General features: G+C 39.2%; 1 pseudogene across 1 annotated transcript; it reads right to left on the bottom strand.

The window, feature by feature from the left end:
• Window positions 1-17318: 17318 nt before the first annotated feature.
• LOC306652302 (olfactory receptor 2T33-like) lies at window positions 17319-18245 on the bottom strand (annotated as a pseudogene). The gene has a single exon. The product of its transcript is annotated as an olfactory receptor 2T33-like (transcript).
• Between the last annotated feature and the right edge of the window lie 1319 nt (window positions 18246-19564).

Genomic DNA, 19564 nt, shown 5'->3' with positions numbered 1-19564 from the left:
CCCCATGTCAGGCTCTTCTGGCATTCCAGGATCCCACTCCACTAAAGTCACATTCAAGTTCCCGCATGGACCGCTTTTAGGAACCACAGTTCAGCTCATCACGGGAGGAAATGCACCAGATTACAAGCTGGTTACCAGGGCTGGTTAGGGGGTGGGCAAGGGTGAGGGACAAAAGAGGGACAAAGGCCAGTGAGGACAGGGAGGGCAGCTGGAGGAAAGAAGGAAACCCTGTTATCCATGGCAAGGAAAATGCTGATGGGGTTAGAAAGAGCTCATGCGTGATGAGCCCAGTCACTTCAAATGAGATTGAAGTACAATGATGCGTGTTCGCGAGCACGAGTGAGTTTACAGAGAGGAATGTGAATGAACAGTCCCTGACGTGTGGCTGACACTGGGATGTGGGATCCAGTCCTTCTATTTTTTTGTATTGGCTTGATTTCCTTTTTCTTATAATCAGCATGTAATTATTTACATAATTTAAAAATAATACAAGTATTTTAGGTGACAACGCTTTTAAAAATTGTTTGAATGAAAGAAGATTAGATTCTCCATCCCAAACCTGTGCAAGAGAGGGTCTGATTGGACCGCCTCGGGTCAGTGATTAACCTGATCCAAGCAGCCTGGGGGGCAGAGTCCCCTGGCCCCAACATGACCACCAGGTGCCTTCTGCATCAGAGGATGAGAGAATGGGAAGTTTCCAGAGAGAGAATATCAGTTACTCAGAATTGGGGGTTTCGTTAGAGAAGACCTGTGTGTGGACAATGATCATAGCATGACTGATATTCCCATGACAAGAGAAGACCACTGAGATGGCCAAGATGGTACCCATAAGGGGTGCAGCTGAGACGGAGGTGGGGAAAGGTTGGGAGACAGAAGACAAGAAGGGATACAAGAAAAATGTGAGCTGTTGAGAGGGAAGAGGGAAACTGAGGTTAGAGCTGGAGAGAAGAGAAGGGCTGTCCAGGCCGAGCCCTGAGCAAGTCCCCAGAGAGATGCTTCCAGGACTCTCGTCCTAGCCCTCACTGGGCACCAGCCTCCCTCCTGCAGAGGCTCAGAGGGACAGTGTCCAGCCCTGCTCTCTTACCAGTGGGTGACCTGGACCAAGTCATTTAGCCCCTGGGTCTCAGCTTCGAAGTGGGGGCAACAGTGTTTGCTTCCCAGGGGGGTCCTTGGAGGACTCTGGTGATGACATAAAGCACTTAGGAAAGAGGAAATACCCCACAGGTCACTGTTGCCATTAACAACCATGACATACTCCGAGTCTGGAAAACAGAGAGTGGGCATTGGGGCCTCAGTGCAAATAAGGCTCCTGGAGAGTGGCTGGGATTCGGAGGTGATGGCTGCACCCCAGGGACGTGTGAGGACTGAATGGATGCAGACAGATGTAAAGCTCCTAGGACGTGTCCTGACAGCTGTCCTGTATGTCACAGAGAAGGGGGGGCGGGGGGAGGAGAAACAGGACAGAAAGACCCTCCTGAGTGACAGCAGGAGGGAGGGATGGGAAGGAGGGAGAGGAAGGAAGAAGGAAGGGCAGGGGCAGAGGGTCTCACAGAGGCAGGACAGGAGCAAGAAGAGGGGGCAGGTTGCCAGGGAGGTGGAAACAGAGACCAGGACAGAGGGTGAGAGCCAGCACCGGCTCTCCCTCCTCCCCCATCACCTCTGACCCCTCTGTTCCCACTGAACCTTTAATGCACCCCTACCCTAAAGCCCCCACCCTCCACCACCATGCCAGGTGCCCATGCTGCCCAATGTGTCCCCTACCTGCCACCTGGTCCCTCCGTGGTGTGGCTGCTGCCTCTCCAGCCATCTGTCTCTGAGCCATCTAGATCCTATCAACCCCAAGTACTGTCAACTGTGCCAACCCATCTGCTGCCCCTGCCAGCCTCTACTGGGTCCCCTATTGGCTCATCAGAACTATGAATGTCCTGCTGTTACCCACTCTCTGTCCCCTGCCCCTCCTGCCTGTGTCCAGGGCAGCAGAATCCACAAAAAGAGACCTGATCCCTAAGCAGGAGCCAACCCCTACCAGGGAAGAGCCAGGTCAGGCTCTGCCGCAGGGTCCCTGGGGCGCCATTCCCGGGCCATTGTGGAGGAGATGCACTAGCGGGCCATCAGCATGGTGCCCTCTGCTGCGCCTGGCTCGAAACTCCTCGGAGTGGATCCATCCACACTGGGTGATTTATATGTCCATCAAGGTGCCACTGGAGTGGATCCTGGGCCACCTCCTCCTCGCTGTCCTGGCAGGAGGGAGTGTGTCATTCCAGCCAAACAGCGTTCCTAGACTCTGCCCTGCAGTGCCCAGGGCCTGAGACCTCAGGTCAGCTGCAGCGGTCACGGGAGGGAGGGGTCTCCCAGGTCCTCCTCTGGTCACTGGGCCTTGCCACATGCAGGAGGGCGTGCAAGTCAGCTCAGGGACAGGCACACCTACATCTGCTGGGCACTCTGCTGAATTGCCTGCATTTGCTCTCTTATCTCATCATTTGCTTCTTGGATCATTTTAATTATGTACATTCTGAACTCCCTCTGACATTTCTTCTCCCATGCTGTCATTCGATTCTATTGATATAGCATCTAGGTTTGTTTGGGACACTTTCTTTCCTTCTTTTCTCATGTTGTTTATGTATCTTCCTCTCTAGCAGTGTGAATCTGAGGTATTGCAGTTTCCCCCTATAGACTTATAGTGTCCCTGCAGGTTTCCAATACCTCACCTTAAAGTGAGGTCAATATTAGCAGACTAAACAAGACTATTATTTCTTCATTGGATTATTTGCACACATTTTTCTTTTCTTTTTTCTTTTTTTTAAACTTCTTTTTCTTGAAGAGCTTGGGACTGATCCCAGGTGAACTCAGGATCTATTCACATTAGGCAAATGCTGACCACTGTGCTACAACCTGGCCCCAGTTGTGCACTTTTGAAAATGTTAAGCCATTGTCCTTTTCTGATCTCTTTCTAGGTACTCTGTTTTGTTCCTTTGCCAGTGTGTCCATCTGTTCATTAATGTCAGGATCACTTTGTACATGGTAGTCCTTGATACAGGAATGGTGAACTTGCCTGTGAAACCATCTTGGACTTAAGCTCTTGGGAGAAGAAGTGGTCAATTATGAATTTGATGTTTGATTTTTTTTACTTATTGACAGATAATAACTGTTCATATTTATGGGGTATAATTTGATATTTCAACATATTTATACATTATGTAAGGATCAAGTCAGGTTAATTGCCATAGCAATCATCTTACACATTTATCATTTCTTTCTTATGGGAATCTTCAAAATTCTCTTCTAGTTATTTTAAATACAAAATGCATTATTTGTTAGCTGTGTTTGCCTCACTGTGCATTAGAGTACCAGAATTATTCTTTTTAACTAATTGCAACATTGTGGTCATTGACTGATACCTGTCTATTCCCTGCCCTTCCAGGCTCCCCAGTCTCTGGCTACCACTATTCTGCTCTTAGTTCACATGAGCTCAACATGCTTAGAGTTCACACAGTGAGATCATGTGGTATTCATCTTTGGCATCCTGATTTACCTCAATTAGCATAATGCTTCCCCATCATGTATGCTGCTGCAATGATAGGATGACATCTCTTTGTTAAAAAACAGTATTTCCTTGTGCCTGTATACCATGTGTCTGTCACCATGGATTCACTGATGAGGGCCTCAGTGGATGACATTGCCTTCCTGTGAATAGTCCTGGAGTGGGTGTGGGCATGCAGAAGTCTCTCTGATGTGTTGACTTGATTTTCTTAGGATGTATTGCTGGGTCGCATGGGTGCCCTACTTCTTTATTCTCTCCCATAAAGGCTGCACTAATCTGCCTTCTCACCAGGTGTGTGCAAGAGTTCCTCTTCTCCCTCACTAGCATTTGCTATTTTGAGGTGAGATGATCCTCATGGTAGTTTTGACCTTTACGGTTAATTACATTGACTGTTTTCTCATATATCTGTTTACAATTTTTTTTTGAGAAATGTCTATTCAGGTTCTTTCCCCATTCTTTAATCAAATTATTTTTTGTTGCTATTGAGTAGTTTTAGTTCCTTAGTCCTTCCAGAGAATAACCCCCTGTAAGATTTCTGGTTTGCAAACATTTTCTTGTCTATTTCTCTAGTCTATCTCTTCCTTCTGTTGTTTTTTTCTTTGTTGTGCAGGAGATTGTCAAATCAATGTTATCCTATTTTTAATTTTTTTTGCTTTTGTTAATCTTACTTTAAAGATTTTTGTCTCAGAATCCTTGCTGCAACAATATCATGATGCCATATAGCATTTTTCTTATGACATACACATTTTACAGTTTCAGGTCTTACATTTAGGTCTTTTGTCCATATTGAGGAGATTTCATTACACAGTGACAGGAATTTAGTCTCATTCTTTTGCATGTGGATACACAGTGTTCTCAGTAGCATTTATTGAAGAGACTATCCTTTCTTCATTTTATATTCTTGGCACCTTTGTGGAAAGTCAGTTGGCTGATGTATTTCTGGGTCCTCTATTCTTTTGTATTTGTTTCTATTTATGTGACAATAGTATGCTACTTTGGTAACTGTAGTTTTGCAGTCATTTTTGAGGTCAAGGAGTGTGAAGACTGCAGTTTAGTTATTTTTGCTCAAGATTGGTTTTGTTATATGGGACTTTATAATTTTATACAAATGCTAAGTTTATAAAATATTTCTATGAAGAATGACATTAGATAATTTATAGACATTACATTGAATATGTAGATCTCTCTAACCAGATGGACACTTTCATAACATTAGTTGTTCTATACATTATCTAACAATATCCTTTCATTTATTTTATCCTCTTTAATTTCTTTCACCTATGTTCTATAAGATTTCTTTTTAGAGATTTTAAATCTTGGTTGAACTTATTCCCAGTTTTTTCTTTTTTCTAGTTGTTGTTAAGTTTTCTTTCTTGACTTCTTTTCCAGGTAGTTCAATATTAGTATATAGAAACACTACTGATTTTCTTCTCTTTACTTTTTTCTTTCTTTCTCTTTTCTTTTTTTTCTTTGTGTGTGTGTGTGTGTGTGTGTGTGTGTGTGTGTGTGTGTGATGTATCTCTGCTATGAACCGGTTGTGTCTTTGTTGGTATTATTTCTGGAAGACCATTGATGAAAACAGGGCATTAAAGATTAAAGTTCCCTAGGTCATGGCATTTCTCTCTCCTCTTAGTTTGATTAATGTTTTCTTTATGCTGTTGGGTAATCCAGTGGTGAGTGCATGCATATTTACCATGGTTACATCCTTTGTATTGACCCCTTCATCATTATATAATGTCCTTGTTCTACTTTCACATGTGTTAATATTCCTACTAATGATACCAGTGGCTTGAATCCAGCGATCACTATGTTAGAGTATAGTGTGTGTGGCATTGCTCATATTTTTCTGTGGGTTGGAACTCTGAAGTCTGTGTTTATTTTGTTAGCTTAGTTTTCTTCCACTCTGAAAGCCTTCTTTAAGAATTTCCTGTAAGAATATTCTGGTTGCAAATAATTGTCTCTGGTCCTGTTGTTTGAGGTGCCTTCATGTTTCCTCCAGTCTTCTCAAAGAGTCTTGTAGGTACAGCAGTCTTTATTGGCAGTTTCACATCTTTTTTTCTTTTCTTTTTCTGTAATACCCCTCCTGGCCAATGGGTTTCCACTGCATGGTCTGATGCCAGCTGTGTTGGAATTGCACTGTGTGGCTTACCTCTTCTTCTTGCTGCTTCCAGGACTGCATTTGACTAGTGTGATTAAAATGCATCTGGTTCAACTCTGATCAGTGACCTTGGGCCTCTGTATACATAAACACTATGTCTTTCTTCAGGCAGGGAGAGTTTTCAGTTATTATTCCTTTTATTAATCTTACTGTTGTTATTTCTACAGGCACTTTTGGGAGCACCAGTGACTCACATCTTTACTCTTTTGATACCTCATAATCTCATTAGTTTTCTTAATTTCTTCTTCATTTTTTCTGCTAATTTTTTATTTTTTTAATAATGTTTTTGTTTTCACTAATGCTCCTTGAGGAATTGTGCTGCTTATTTCTGCTATTAAATATTCATTTCACTTATTGTATCTTTTAGATCCAGAATTTCTGCTTGCTTTTAATATTAATTAATTAATTAGAGGTTCTGGGGATCAAATTCAAGGCCTCATGCATGTCAAACTCTCTACCACTGAAGTACAACATGCTTCCTGCTTTTTTATTATTTCAATTTCTCTGTTAATTTTTTCTGAAAAAAATTTTCTGAAACATTGCTGTTTTTTCAAAGTCTTTTGATTTTTCTTACAACTATTTCTAATATTTTTTTGTCAAATTCTTCTTCTGAAGTTGATTAGTCACTTTTCTATTACTCTGACAAAATCCCGCAAACCACAAGTGAAGAGATAATAGTTTTGTTTTGGTTTGTAATTTCAGAGGTTTTGAATCATATGTGCTGGGCCTATCACTGTGGGCTGTGATAAGGCAGAATGTCATGGTGGGCAGCATGTGGCAGAGCAGAACTGCTCACCTGTGACAGTCAAGAGCAGAGAGGGAGAGGGACAGAGAGGATTGGGGAAAGGACACCCCACCAAAGACATGTCCCAGACACCCACGTCTTTCAACTCTGCCCACTTCCTGGAGTTTGCACCACCTCCAATAGTGCCACCAAGCTGGGGACCAAGCCTTCAGCATCTGAGTCTTCTGGGGATATTCCAGATACAAACTACAACAGAGTGTTTAGAATCTTGCTTACACCACATATCTTTCATTAACTGCTCTTATATCTTTTAAATTTTCTTGTGTGTTTGTGTGCGTGCATGTGTGTGCGTGTGTGTGTGTGTGTGTGTGCACGCACATGCTTGTGAATTGGCTATTTCCATTTTTCCATCCTGAATTTGCTTTTTGACAGGTTTTCTCAACAAGCTGATCATTGTATTCAACTCAGCAGTAGACTTCCACTGAGCCCAGGTTAGAAGTGATGACTCTGATGTGATGCATTGTTTCCTATGTACTGGGAAAACTACAGAGGGCAACAGGCTGTGTGAGGGATCCAGTCAGTAGCAAGTTCAGAGAGTCTGTGGACTGACCATGTGCATGTTAGTGTCATAGTCCGGAACACCTGCCCTGGTACTGTGTCCCTTATTGCAGAGATGGGGAGCTGCTGTCAAGTTCCATGTGAGGGTTCTTGGGACCCTCCTTCCTGTCTTTGTCCCTAGCTGGTCCCAGGTCATTCAACCCCACAAGTGCTCATGGTGCTTTCCACGGACCAATGTAGGACAATTCTCCTGCCAAGTACTTGATTATGGGAAATCTGAATGACTATTTCCAGCCTCCTTCACCCCATGGAGAAACCATGAGTATAGGAAGAATGTTGTGGTTTGGATGTGACGTGTTCCCTAAAACTGCATATGTGAGACAATACAAGAAGGTTCAGAGGTGGAATGATTAGAATCTTACAGTTGTTATATAAACAGTGGATTAATTTTCTGACTTGGATTAACTGGGTGGTAACTATAGACAGGTGGGGTGTGACTGAAGAAGGTGGGTCACTGGGGGTGTGCCTTAGGTGTTTATATTTTGTCCCTGGTAAGTAGAGGTCTCTCTGCCTCCTGTGTGCCATGACCTGAGTTGCTATTCTTTGCATTCTTCCATCTCCACTTGGGTCCAGAGCAGTGGAGTGAGTCATCCATGGACTTAGAGCTCTTAGAGTCTCAAATAAACTTCTTTCTCTAAGTTGTTCTGGACAGGTATTTTGGTCACCATGAGGCAAAAACTGACTCACAGCAGGAATTTTCACATGTGGTACCATCCTGGGGAGGGTTGTTGTGATCACAGAGAAACATCACATTTACTGTACAAATAAGGTGTGTTCATTTTTGTGGTCTAAGGACCACAGAATTTCACTGTGATGTTCTGGCTTCCTTAGTTCTGGTGAAAAACATTTCTGTGCATCAGTGACTGTTTAAATTGACGCTTCTTTGAAAGGATGATCTCTGGTGGTTCTACTACAGCATCATGGTCCTAGAATTAGAACTGACAACGTTTAGTGAAAATGTGGATTCCTAGGCAGTTCATTGTTTTACTCATCATGAGGCATTAGTCCTGGAAGCCAGGTATTCTAGGTACACTACCAAAAATTATGTTGCAGTTCAAGCCTTAGACATATAGCCCATGTTCTCATTAGTGTCTTGTTATAAAGAAAACAGATTCTTATTGAATTTATGCAAGTAATTATATTATTAGGAAAAGAAAATTCACTAAAGTTCCTGAATTATGTAGATTTCAGGTAGCGAAAGAGGCAAATGTTTCAATTTTGTTTACAAAAGTGCAACTTACTAAATTACAGTAAATTATAGATATACTAAATGAAAACAGAAAAACTTTCCCTTAGACCTGGAAAATAAAACACTCAAATGAGGAACTAGAACCATTTCAAATTACGAGTCATAAAATCACTATGTCATTAGCTCAATTAGTAATGTCTTCATTTTTGTTTGATGTTGGGGTGGGAGTTTCACAAAGTCACTGATTTCTTCATTAGTTTCATGAGGTTTTTATGTACACCAATTATGTGATATTGAGTTGTCAAAGACTGCAATTTTAGATTACTTGTCAGAGATTTTCATGAATCTCCTTAAAGAAAAAGCAATTTTAAAAAGGTGATCTTAAATACTATTTTAAAAGAAAAAAAATGAAACAATTAACTTTTTGAAAAAACTGAAATTAGTCTTACACATGTCCTGTGCCTGGATCCTCACAGAGAATCGCAGATGAAGGATAATTCATCCATTATTTCTTTAAATACACCTCCGGGCCTGGGCCTGTTCCCCTTCCTCTTTTTAAATTCTTCCTTTGTTTGACCTGTGGATGTTCTACATTATCACAGGATTTCTTCATTTTGTAAAAATTATATTTTTCTTTTTGTTCCTCTGATGGGATAATTGGCATGTTCTCTTTGGAATACTCTGCCTGATTGTACACTTAGTCAATTATAAAGGCTGTATTGTCTATAACTTTTTTTTATTCAAATGCATGCTGTGGTCTTGGTCCTACATTGCTCACTAGTTGGTGTGGGGAAAAGGGAAGTTTCAAATATGTCTTGGAACTTCATAAGAGAAACTGAGCACCTAAAATCCAGGTGGTGATGGAGACTAGTACAAACCTAGAAAAGCTAATGTAGGAGTCAATTTTTGAATAAAATTCATGATAAAGGAATCTGCACCATAGTATGATGAGTGCAATTGATATTCTTGAGGGCTTGTTTGGAGGTTCTAGAAGGGAGCTCAACTACTCCTATACTCTGGAATAAAGAAAGGTCCTCCTCTCTCAGGGAAGGCCATCCTCCTCGACCAAGGGTGCAGCTTCAAAGTAAACACATGTGGGGGAAAGTGGACAGCTGTCTAGTCAGCCAGATCAGACAAATTAACCAAACTTGGTGATCAGTGGGGTGACAGCTGTTGCAGTCAGATTACTCTCACCTCCAAAAATTGATACTTTTTAAAAGTAAAATATCCCACCAAAATTACATATCTGCTGTATGTTAATGTTGTCTAGGTTCTTCTCATGCTCAAAATCTATCTCTAATCTAAATTTATTATTTAAGGTTTTGGTGGTTCTATCAAATGATCTGTATTTTTATTATGCTATTATGCATACAAGTTTTGAATATTAATTAATCTCAAACATCACTTGGCAAAGTGAAGAAAGTAAAAATAATAATATAATGATAACAGTAGAATGAAATATTTTAATGATTATAAAATATTAAGTCAGCAGTCAAATGATAGTGATAATGCATCATAAGTGATGCAAGAAAATATCCGAAGCCACCCTCTTCTACTGAGGAAAGACTAGTGAGCTGCTTACAGGACATATTTTGAGGGTAAAACTGAAATGATTTTCTAATATGATGAAGGAAGGCAAGAAGTTTTGAGTTTGCTGCTGTGGAGGTGAGAAACACTGGAAGGGGAGCAGTTTGTGTTCTTAAATCTGGAACTCAGTTTATAGTTTTCATAGATTCTGTACACAATAGAAACCAAAGTGTCATGTTATTCAAATGCAATGCATAAAACGTGATGTGTTTTGGTACAAAAAAAGATAGACACACAATTCATTTTAGGAAAATCTGAGTTAAATTTGAGTAAGTCCTGGTTATAAAATGTTACATAAATGTGATATTATTGCAATGACATTTATATTGTATTACATATACAATATATACTATTTATAATATGTATTATTTTATTTGTTCTCACAAGACACCTGTTGAGGTATGTGGAAATCAAGTGTTACTATTTCTGCAAACTACTGTCAAATGCTTCAATATAGAGGAAAGTTAAATAAAATATAAAGATTAAATTTAAGGATTACAAGGAGAATACATTGGTTTTACAAACAATTCTCTATATTAATTCTCTATATATCTTATTCTCTATATTAATTCTCTATATTAATTAATGTATATTTATCAAACTTTTCTGTATGTATTACTCATATTCTCATATATTAATATTTTAATGGAAGATATTGAAGCACTGGGCATAAAATACAAAAGTAAAATTTTTGAAGAATCATGAAATAATGAATTATAGTTTATTAATTTATTACCATCCTGACATAATATCTCCAATTGAAATTATTAAATGAGGCATTTGGTATAACATTGAAGACAAGGAAAGAATCAGGGACACAGATATGACTGGACAGTCATCAAGTGCAGATGGCAGCTCAGTCTTGGAACTGAAGAAAACCAAGGGAGTGTCAGAGGGCAAGGGATTGAGGGCTGATCTGTGTAACTCAAGGTTAAAGGCCAATTATATGAAAAGGATTCTTTAAGAATATTGCTAAAGAAGAAGGAATGATGGAAAAGGAAGAGGAAGAAAGGAAGAAAAGTGACCCATGAACACATAGCAAAGTGTTTAAGGAAAAAGTAAGTCATCAATGCATAAAATCTCAGCCAAGGCCAAGATTTTTACCTGATAATATTTAACAACATTTAGGAAATCAGTGTCCTTATCAAGTGTTATTTTGGAAAAATGCCTCAATGGTGCACTAGATATACCAGTATTTTTAAAATTTGCATTATGTATAGACACACTGTTTTGTTTAGCTTTTGCATTTTTGTGAGAAAAAGACCTGACAAGAACAACTTTAAAAGAGGACTAGTTTATTTTGGCTCATGGCTTTAGAGGTTTAGTCCTTGATCAACTCCATAGCTCTGGGCCTCAATGAGGCAGAACATCATGGTGGAAGGGTGTGGTGGAGGAAAGCAGCTCTGGCCATGGCAACCCAGAGCAGAGACAGACAGAGAGCTCTGCTCAACAGAGACCACCAAAGACACACCTCCAATGACCCACCTCCTCCAGCCACTCCTTACTTGCTTACAGTTACCACCCAGTTAACCCACATCTATCAGTGGATTACCAATCCACTGATTAGGTCAAAGCTTTCAAAACCCAATTATCATTTGATTTTATTTCTTGTGCTATGGGAGTCCTGTTGAGGAAGTCTGGTCCTAAGCCAACATGTTGAAGATCTGGACCTACTTTTTCTTCTATAATCTGCAGGGTCTCTGGTCTGATTCCAAGGTCCTTAATCCATTTTGAGTTTAGTTTCGTGCAAGGTGAGAGATATGAGTTTAGTTTCACTCTGTTCCATATGGATTTCCAATTCTCCCAGCACCATTTGTTGAAGAGGCTATCTTTTCTCCATTGCATATTTTTGGCTCCTTTGTCTAGTATGAGAAAACTGTATTTATTTGGGTTTGTGTCCGTGTCCTCTATTCTGTACCATTGATCTACCTGTCTATTTTGGTGCCAATACCATGCCGTTTTTGTTACTATTGCTTTGTAGTAGAGTTGAAGATCTGGTATTGGGATAACCCCTGTTTCACTCTTCCTGCTAAGGATTGCTTTAGCTATTCTGGGTTTCTTATTCTTCCAGATGAATTTCATAATTGCTTGCTTTATTTCTGTAAGGTACATCATTGGGATTTTAATTGGAATTGCATTGAATCTGTATAGCACTTTAGGTAGTATGGCCATTTTGACAATATTAATTCTTCTTATCCAAGAACATGGAAGATCTTTCCATCTTCTAAGGTTTTCTTTAATTTCTTTCTTTAGTGTACTGTAGTTCTCATTGTAGAGGTCTTTCACTTCTTTTGTGAGATTGATTCCCAAGTATTTAATTTTTTTGAGGCTATTGTGAATGGGGTAGTTTTCCTGATAGTTCTTTCCAAAGATTCATCACTTATGTATAAAAATGCATTAGATTTATGTGCATTGATCTTATATCCCACTACTTTACTGAATTCACTTATGAGTTCTAAAAGTTTTCTGGTGGAATTTCCTGGTTCCTCTAAGTATATAATCACATCATCAGCAAATAGGGGTAGTTTGAGTTCTTCTTTTCCTATTCGTATCTCTTTAATTTCTTTGGTCTGTCTAATTGCTCTGGCTAGAGTTTCAAGGACGATATTGAATAGAAGTGGTGAAAGAGGGCATCCCTGCCTTGTTCCAGTTTTTAGGGGGAATGATTTCAGTTTTTCACCATTTAGGATGATATTAGCCATGAGTTTAGCATAAATGGCCTTTACAATGTTAAGGAATGTTCCCACTATCCCTATTTTTTCTAGTGTTTTGAGCATGAAGGGGTGCTCTATTTCATCAAATGCTTTTTCTGCATCTATTGAATCAATAACTGGGATAGATATTTTTTTCAAACTAAAAAGCTTTCTCTCAGCAAAGGAAACTATCAGCAATGTGAATAAAGAGCCTACAGAGTGGGAGAAAATCTTTGCCAATCATAGTTCAGATAGAGCACTAATCTCCAGAATCTATAAAGAACTCAAAAAACTCTATACCAAGAATGCAAATAATCAAATCGACAAATGAGCTAAGGAAATGAATAGACACTTCACAGAAGAAGATCTACAAGCAATCAAGAAACATATGGAAAAATGTTCAACATCTCTAGTAATAAGAGAAATGCAAATCAAAACCACCCTAAGATTCCATCTCACCCCAATTAGAATGGCGATTATCAAGAATACAAGCAACAACAGGTGTTGGCGAGGATGTGGGGAGAAAGGTATACTCATACATTGCTGGTGGGGCTGCAAATTAGTGCAGGCACTCTGGAAAGCAGTGTGGAGATTCTTTAGAAAACTTGGAATGGAACCACCATTTGACCCAGCTATCCCACCCCTTGGCCTATACCCAAAGGACTTAAAATCAGCATACTACAGAGATACAGCCACATCAATGTTCATAGCTGCTCAATTCACCATAGCCAGACTGTGGAACCAACCTAGATGTCCTTCAATTGATGAATGGATAAAGAAACTGTGGTATATATATACAATGGAATATTACTCAGCCATAAAGAATGATAAAATTATGGCATTTGCAGGCAAATGGATGAAATTGGAGAATATCATGCTAAGTGAGATAAGCCAATCTCAAAAAACCAAAGGTCGAGTGATATCGCTAATAAGTAGATGAGGACACATAATGGTGGGAGGGAGGGGTTTGTGTTAGGGTTAGAGTTAGGGTTAGGGAGGGGGGCAAGAATGGAGGAAGGAAGGACTGTATAGAGGGAAAAGAGGGGTGGAAGGGAAAAAATAACAGAATGAATCAAACAACATTACCCTATGTAAATTTATGATTACACAAATGGTATGCCTTTACGCCATGTACAAACAGAGAAACAACATGTATCCCATTTGTTTACAATAAAAAAAACAATAAACTTATCAAGGTAAAAAAACACCAATTATCTCACCTCTGAAAATTCCTGCATTGTCTCACACATGAGCTTTTGTGGGACACCTTCTTCCCTCTCTCTTGCAGACTGAAGAAACACATTTCACCAAGTTCTTGGCAACTGCTGTGTGAGTGGTGCCAGTGTAGGTGAATGGTGCTGTCTTTGAGGAAGGTTTTTTTTAATTTTTAAAATTTTATTTGTTCTAATGAATAGTACATGAAAGTCAAATGTATTTATACATTTTGATAGACAATACATAAATGGAGTATAAGCTCTCATTTTTCTGATTATACATATTGCAGGATCACATAGGTCATGCAGTCATTTATGTACATGAGGTAATAATGTCTGTTTCACTCTACCATCATTCCTTCCCCCATAACCCTTCACCTCCCTTCACTCCCCTCTACCTAATATAAAGTAACTCTCTTCTTTCCTATCCTCCCCCCTTATTGTGAATTAGCATCCATGAGGAAGGTTTATTATAAAAGGAAAGTTTAAATGAGGGAACTTTTGTCCATTCACTTTCTCTCTTGAATTGCCTTGGATGTTGAAGTGACTGAAGAATTTGTAAATAACCACTGTGTGACCATGAAAGAGCTAAAGCTGACAGCAAATTGTGCTCCTACTATTAATGCTCTTGTACATTCTGCCTCTACCAGATTCTTCTTCTATAACAACAGGGATCTATAGAAAACACATCCATTGATACATCTGAAAGAGATTTTATGTAGATATTTATTAAGGAATTAAGGGCAGGAATGCTCCCAGAAAACATAGAAAGAAAAAAAGAAAGAAGATAAAAAAGAAAGAAAAGAAGGAAACAGACATGTTATTTTGAATACTATTTTGGAGCTTTATTTTTGATATCATACATTATTTTATTATGAGGAGATGACTGGTCTACAATAACATTTCTGTGAATATATCCCCATTTTCTAGGTAGCTGGCCAATTGTTACTAATATCTTAAATTTGCTTGAAGATAATGTTCATTCTGTGATTGATTATTTTCTTGCTCAATTTCCTCCTCAGACCAAGTCTACATGAAATATTTTGTCCTTATTAAATTTGTATGGCCTTACCATATGATTTTCTGCTCCATATGTTCTAAAATATATTTATCTGATGGTGAATTATTTTTACTCTCTTAACTTCTGTTACCAACTGTTTTAGATTCCACAAGGCATATCTCTCCTTTTCCATAGTATCTTCCAAGTCCATCCATTTTGTTGTAATTGACAAGATTTGGTTTTTTCTTTATAGTTGAATAATATTCCATTTTGTATATCACTACATATTCTTTTTAATTTTTATTGGCTGGTTTTAGTCATACATAATAATATGAGTTTATGCTTTGAGGATTTTTTGATTCTCCTTAAAGTTATCCATAAAGTCTTTGACCTTTGCACAAGTAAAAATAAATGGAGTACTATTGACATCACATGGCTAAAACTTGGTTTACATTTGCAAAACAAATATTTTCTTTAGAAATTCTCCTTTCTTTGGTCCTTTATAAACTTTGAATATGTATTTTCAATTAGCTTTTCTTCAGATCTGTTTCTATATTCTGCTTAATTAATTCTGCTTTGGTTTCTATTCATTGCATTTTTTAATTTTCTACATTATATTGTTCAGTCATAGAATTTGTGTTCTGATTCTTTTTATAATTTTATTATATTAAATGTAACTGATAAATTCCTGTATTATTTCTCTATTTTCTTGAAGTTCACTGAACTTGTTTAAAGACAGCTCTTTGAGTGATTTTTCTGAGAGTTCACAATTTTTGAATCAGTCCCTAATGTCTTATTTTGCCCATTTGATAGTCATAATTCCTCAAATATTATTGACACTTATAGGTTTATACATTAAATAATTAGGTATTGATTCTAGCCTTTAGACTGAATTTGTGCTTGTATTTGTTCAAGTGCCCTTCAGAAGATTTTAAGTAAGCTGCTGACTGTATTCCCCAAGCTCTGGCCACCATAGTTATTTTATCACTAGCAGATGTTTCTAATTCCAGTGCACCCTGAGTGTTGTGATTACTCCAATGTTGTTGGCAGAAACTGTGGCCTGAGTGGACCTGAGCAAAACCCAAAGATGGCATCCAGGCTGTGGGAAGTCAGCCAGGACCCCAATTCTCATTTCTCATCCTAGTTACACAGAAGTTTCCTGCATGGACTGAATAGTTTCCCAGTTGCTGTGGGTGTGGCCAGAAATACCTGAGCCTCCTCCAGATTTGCTGCTGGACAGAGCCCAGTGAGTCTGTCTCATTTAATCAGACAAACACGAGTATTTCACCAGGTCCCTACACAGGTGGGATGTTTTCCCAACTGCAGGAAGAATTAAGACTTCCCTTATCCCCAGATCCATTGTAGATTGAAGGCTGGTGAGCCCATCTACTGATTCAGAACAGGAAATATCCCTCAGAAAAATTCTGCATAAGTGGAGTTTCTACTGTTTGCAGCAAAAGGACATACATTTGAGGCTAAACACCCCCAGAATACACTGCAGAGTGGGTTCTCTTGATCCTTTGTAATTGACTGAGATACACATACGTCTCTGAAGTTGTCTACACAGGTGCATGCTGTAACTGCAGTGATAGGGGGTGGACCTCAGATAGACCAGGCTGAGGATTCACCATAGGATGGAGACTGGTGAGTCTGCTGTGGATGCTCAGACATGGGGAACTCACTATCTGCAAGAGGAAGATGAGACTAGTACAAAGCTTGATACCCAGCATGGGACTCAAGGATCAGCTAGTATCAAAGCTAATGGAACAGGATGGAACTACAATTTTTGTCCACTGGCATCACTGATGTCAGAGGGATGTGAGCACTTTTGTTCGGGCACTGATAGGCATAGATTCTCCTAGACCCTATCAAACCCAGAAGCACAATTGGGGGTCCTTGCACAATTCAAGTGGCTTGAATATGGTCCTGACTCACAAAACAGCCCTCCTATGTCTTGAGATCCACTAGGATTTCACTACCTCCTGCATGACAACTGAGGCTCCCTTAAATGAACTTTTGCCATATGGGTACAGATTTCTTGTGTGGGCATTGCAGTGGGTAATCTTTTTTGTCCATCTTACAGATATTAGTTGCCAATGTTTTCCCTTGTATCTAAACAGTAATGTTCTTATTTGTCATTTTGGAGTCCTCATAAGTAGTTTCTGCAAATTCAGAGATAGTAAACATCATGGTGAATAAAATAATGGACAGAAAAATATATACTAAAAAGGGAACAAACTCTGAAGGCATGATTTAATACTTTTATGTGACATTGGGAACAATATTTAATTTTCCTTTTCTTCATTTCTTCATCTAGAGAGCAAGGGGTGGTGTCAATAACACATTTGAGACTGTTGTAGGATATAACATTGCTTCTCATGGAGCTTAGCAAACAACACATTCTCAAAATTGATATATGTCAATGCAATTGATGCAATCATTAACTACTTATGATGCTGATATATAAACTTAACTTTCTCTTTATTCATTAATAAGTGGGGAATATATTTGAAATATCAATAAATTCAGGAACATAGACTTACCTTGAACAGTAGGACTAACGTTGGTGGTGTTTAATATTTGCACATTTTCAAGCTTCCCCTGACCTCACTGTTCCTCAGGCTGTAGATGACAGGGTTCAGCATTAAGGTGAAGATGGTATAGAAGACTGACAGCACCTTATCTTGGGTAGCTGATCTGTAGGATTTGGGTCTCATGTAGATAAAAATGGCAGCTCCATAAAAGAGCCCCACCACAGCCAAGTGTGAGGAGCAGGTGGCAAATGCCTTCTTGCAGGCTTCTGTGGAGGGCACATGGAGGACAGCAGCCAGGATGAGACTGTAGGATGTCAGGATTAGGAAGATTAGCACAAGGAGCATCAACACACAGCAGATGTACATGACATCATCAAAGACAGATGTGTCAGCACAAGCCAAGTACAGCAGTCTGGGGGCCTCACAGAAGAAATGGTCTATCTCACGCCCACTGCAGAATGGGAAGCTCAGGGCAACAATGGCCTGCATCAGCCCATCAGATGCTCCAAGCAACTAGGACCCCATGGTCATCCTCAGACACAGAGGCCAGTTCATGAGCATGGGATAGTGCAGTGGGTGGCATAGAGCCACATAGCGGTCATAGGACATGGCTGCTAAGAGGAAGCACTCTCCAAAACCCAGAGTTGGAATAAAGAAGATCTGCAAACCACAGCCAGCAGGGGAGAAGGACTTGCTTCTAGTCAGGTAGTCAGCAGGTAGTTTGGGCACAGTGGTGGAAACTCTCCATGAGGGAATAGTTGTTTCATGAGGGAATAGTTGTTTCAGGAAGAAGTACATGGGTGTATGGAGCCAGAGGTCCTGTTGAATCAGGAGAATCATGAGGGCATTGCCCATGAGTGAAGTGATGTCTGTTGTCATCACCACTGTGAAGAGAAAAAGATTCAATGTTTTGTGCTCAATGAGTCCTAGAAGGATGAAGTCGGAGGTGGTGTTTCTCTTCTCCATAGTTTCAACCATTGTATCCTGTGGGAGGAAAACAGGTAAGCACTTTTATCACCCGAAAGTCTCAGTGTGACTGCACAGCTTCTGATCTGATCTGGTATGAAATCCAGTGTTCTGATGTAAAGCCCTACTTCCCACTGTGCTTGCTTTTCTTGACTGGTCATTCCACTTCTTAGCTGAAATGTTAACCTCTTCACCAAGGTTATATATGTACTTCACATAAGATAATTATGCCAAAACAGTTCACAATATCAAAAGCTGTTAAGTATTATATATTGGTAAAGAGTTAATATTTCTATTTTTATATTACTTGTACCTGTAGTTTTTAGTTTTTGCTGTGTGTACAGAAACGAAAATGAGTCAGTTGAGGAAACACTTAGAAATCTGCCATTTAGATTTATTTGTGTCATATGTGATTTACATTCAACTATAGGAAAACTACACAATTTAAAATTAGTCTCCTCTTAAAAATAAACAAGAAGTAATATTTGTTTTACTGAGCATTCCAAGGGCCACAGACAGGAATACAAATTTTTAAAAAGGAATTCTTTTGTTGAACATTTTAATATCTCAAATAATTGATAGGTGCTTTCTTACTCTCATTAGGTGACTTTTACTTCTCTCATATTTAAGATTTGGATATACTCACTTATTCCCTCCTGCTCTGAAACCTTCAATGTTTGCACATCACCCCTTCTATGAGACGTAACATTCTTCCCAAGGTAGATTTGGGCTTGTGATCTGCCCTAAACAGTGTGGTGCTGCGTGAAATACTGCAGACCTAGAGAGGCAGTGGACTGAACAGCTGTGATGTTGATCAATGTCCCATCTGACAGTGAAGACTGTATTGAGGAGGACGAGTGATGGGATAAGTAAACAGCGTCCAAACAGTTTCATTTCTGTGGTGTCACTATTGGTCACAAAGAATCAAATAGATTTAAAAAGAAAAATATCTCATGATTTTGAATACCTAAATTCATTTTTAGTTACTACTTATTAAAACTGATAAAAGATTTCAGTAAAGTAGCAGGCTACAGGGTCACTATACAAAGATCATTACCTTTTCTGCACAACAATATTGACTTGATGGAAGGTAGAGACAGCAGTCCTGTTCAGAAGAGCTATGAAAAAAGAAACAACTGGAAATATATTTAACCAAGTGAGGGAAAGACATCTACACTGAAAATCATGAAACACATAAAAAGGAAATTGAAGAAGAAGCAAGCAAACAAACGCAAAGGAAAGAGCCCCCATGGTTTTAGACTGGAAGAAATAATATTGTTAAAATGTCCATACTACCCAAAGTGGCCTATAGATTCAAT

Source organism: Sciurus vulgaris (genome assembly GCF_902686455.1).
Source record: "Sciurus vulgaris genome assembly, contig: HiC_scaffold_174_arrow_ctg1, whole genome shotgun sequence".
In the NCBI taxonomy this organism is placed as follows: domain Eukaryota; kingdom Metazoa; phylum Chordata; class Mammalia; order Rodentia; family Sciuridae; genus Sciurus; species Sciurus vulgaris.
Note: the sequence above shows the minus strand (reverse complement) of the source record. Positions and strands in the feature narration are given on the sequence as shown.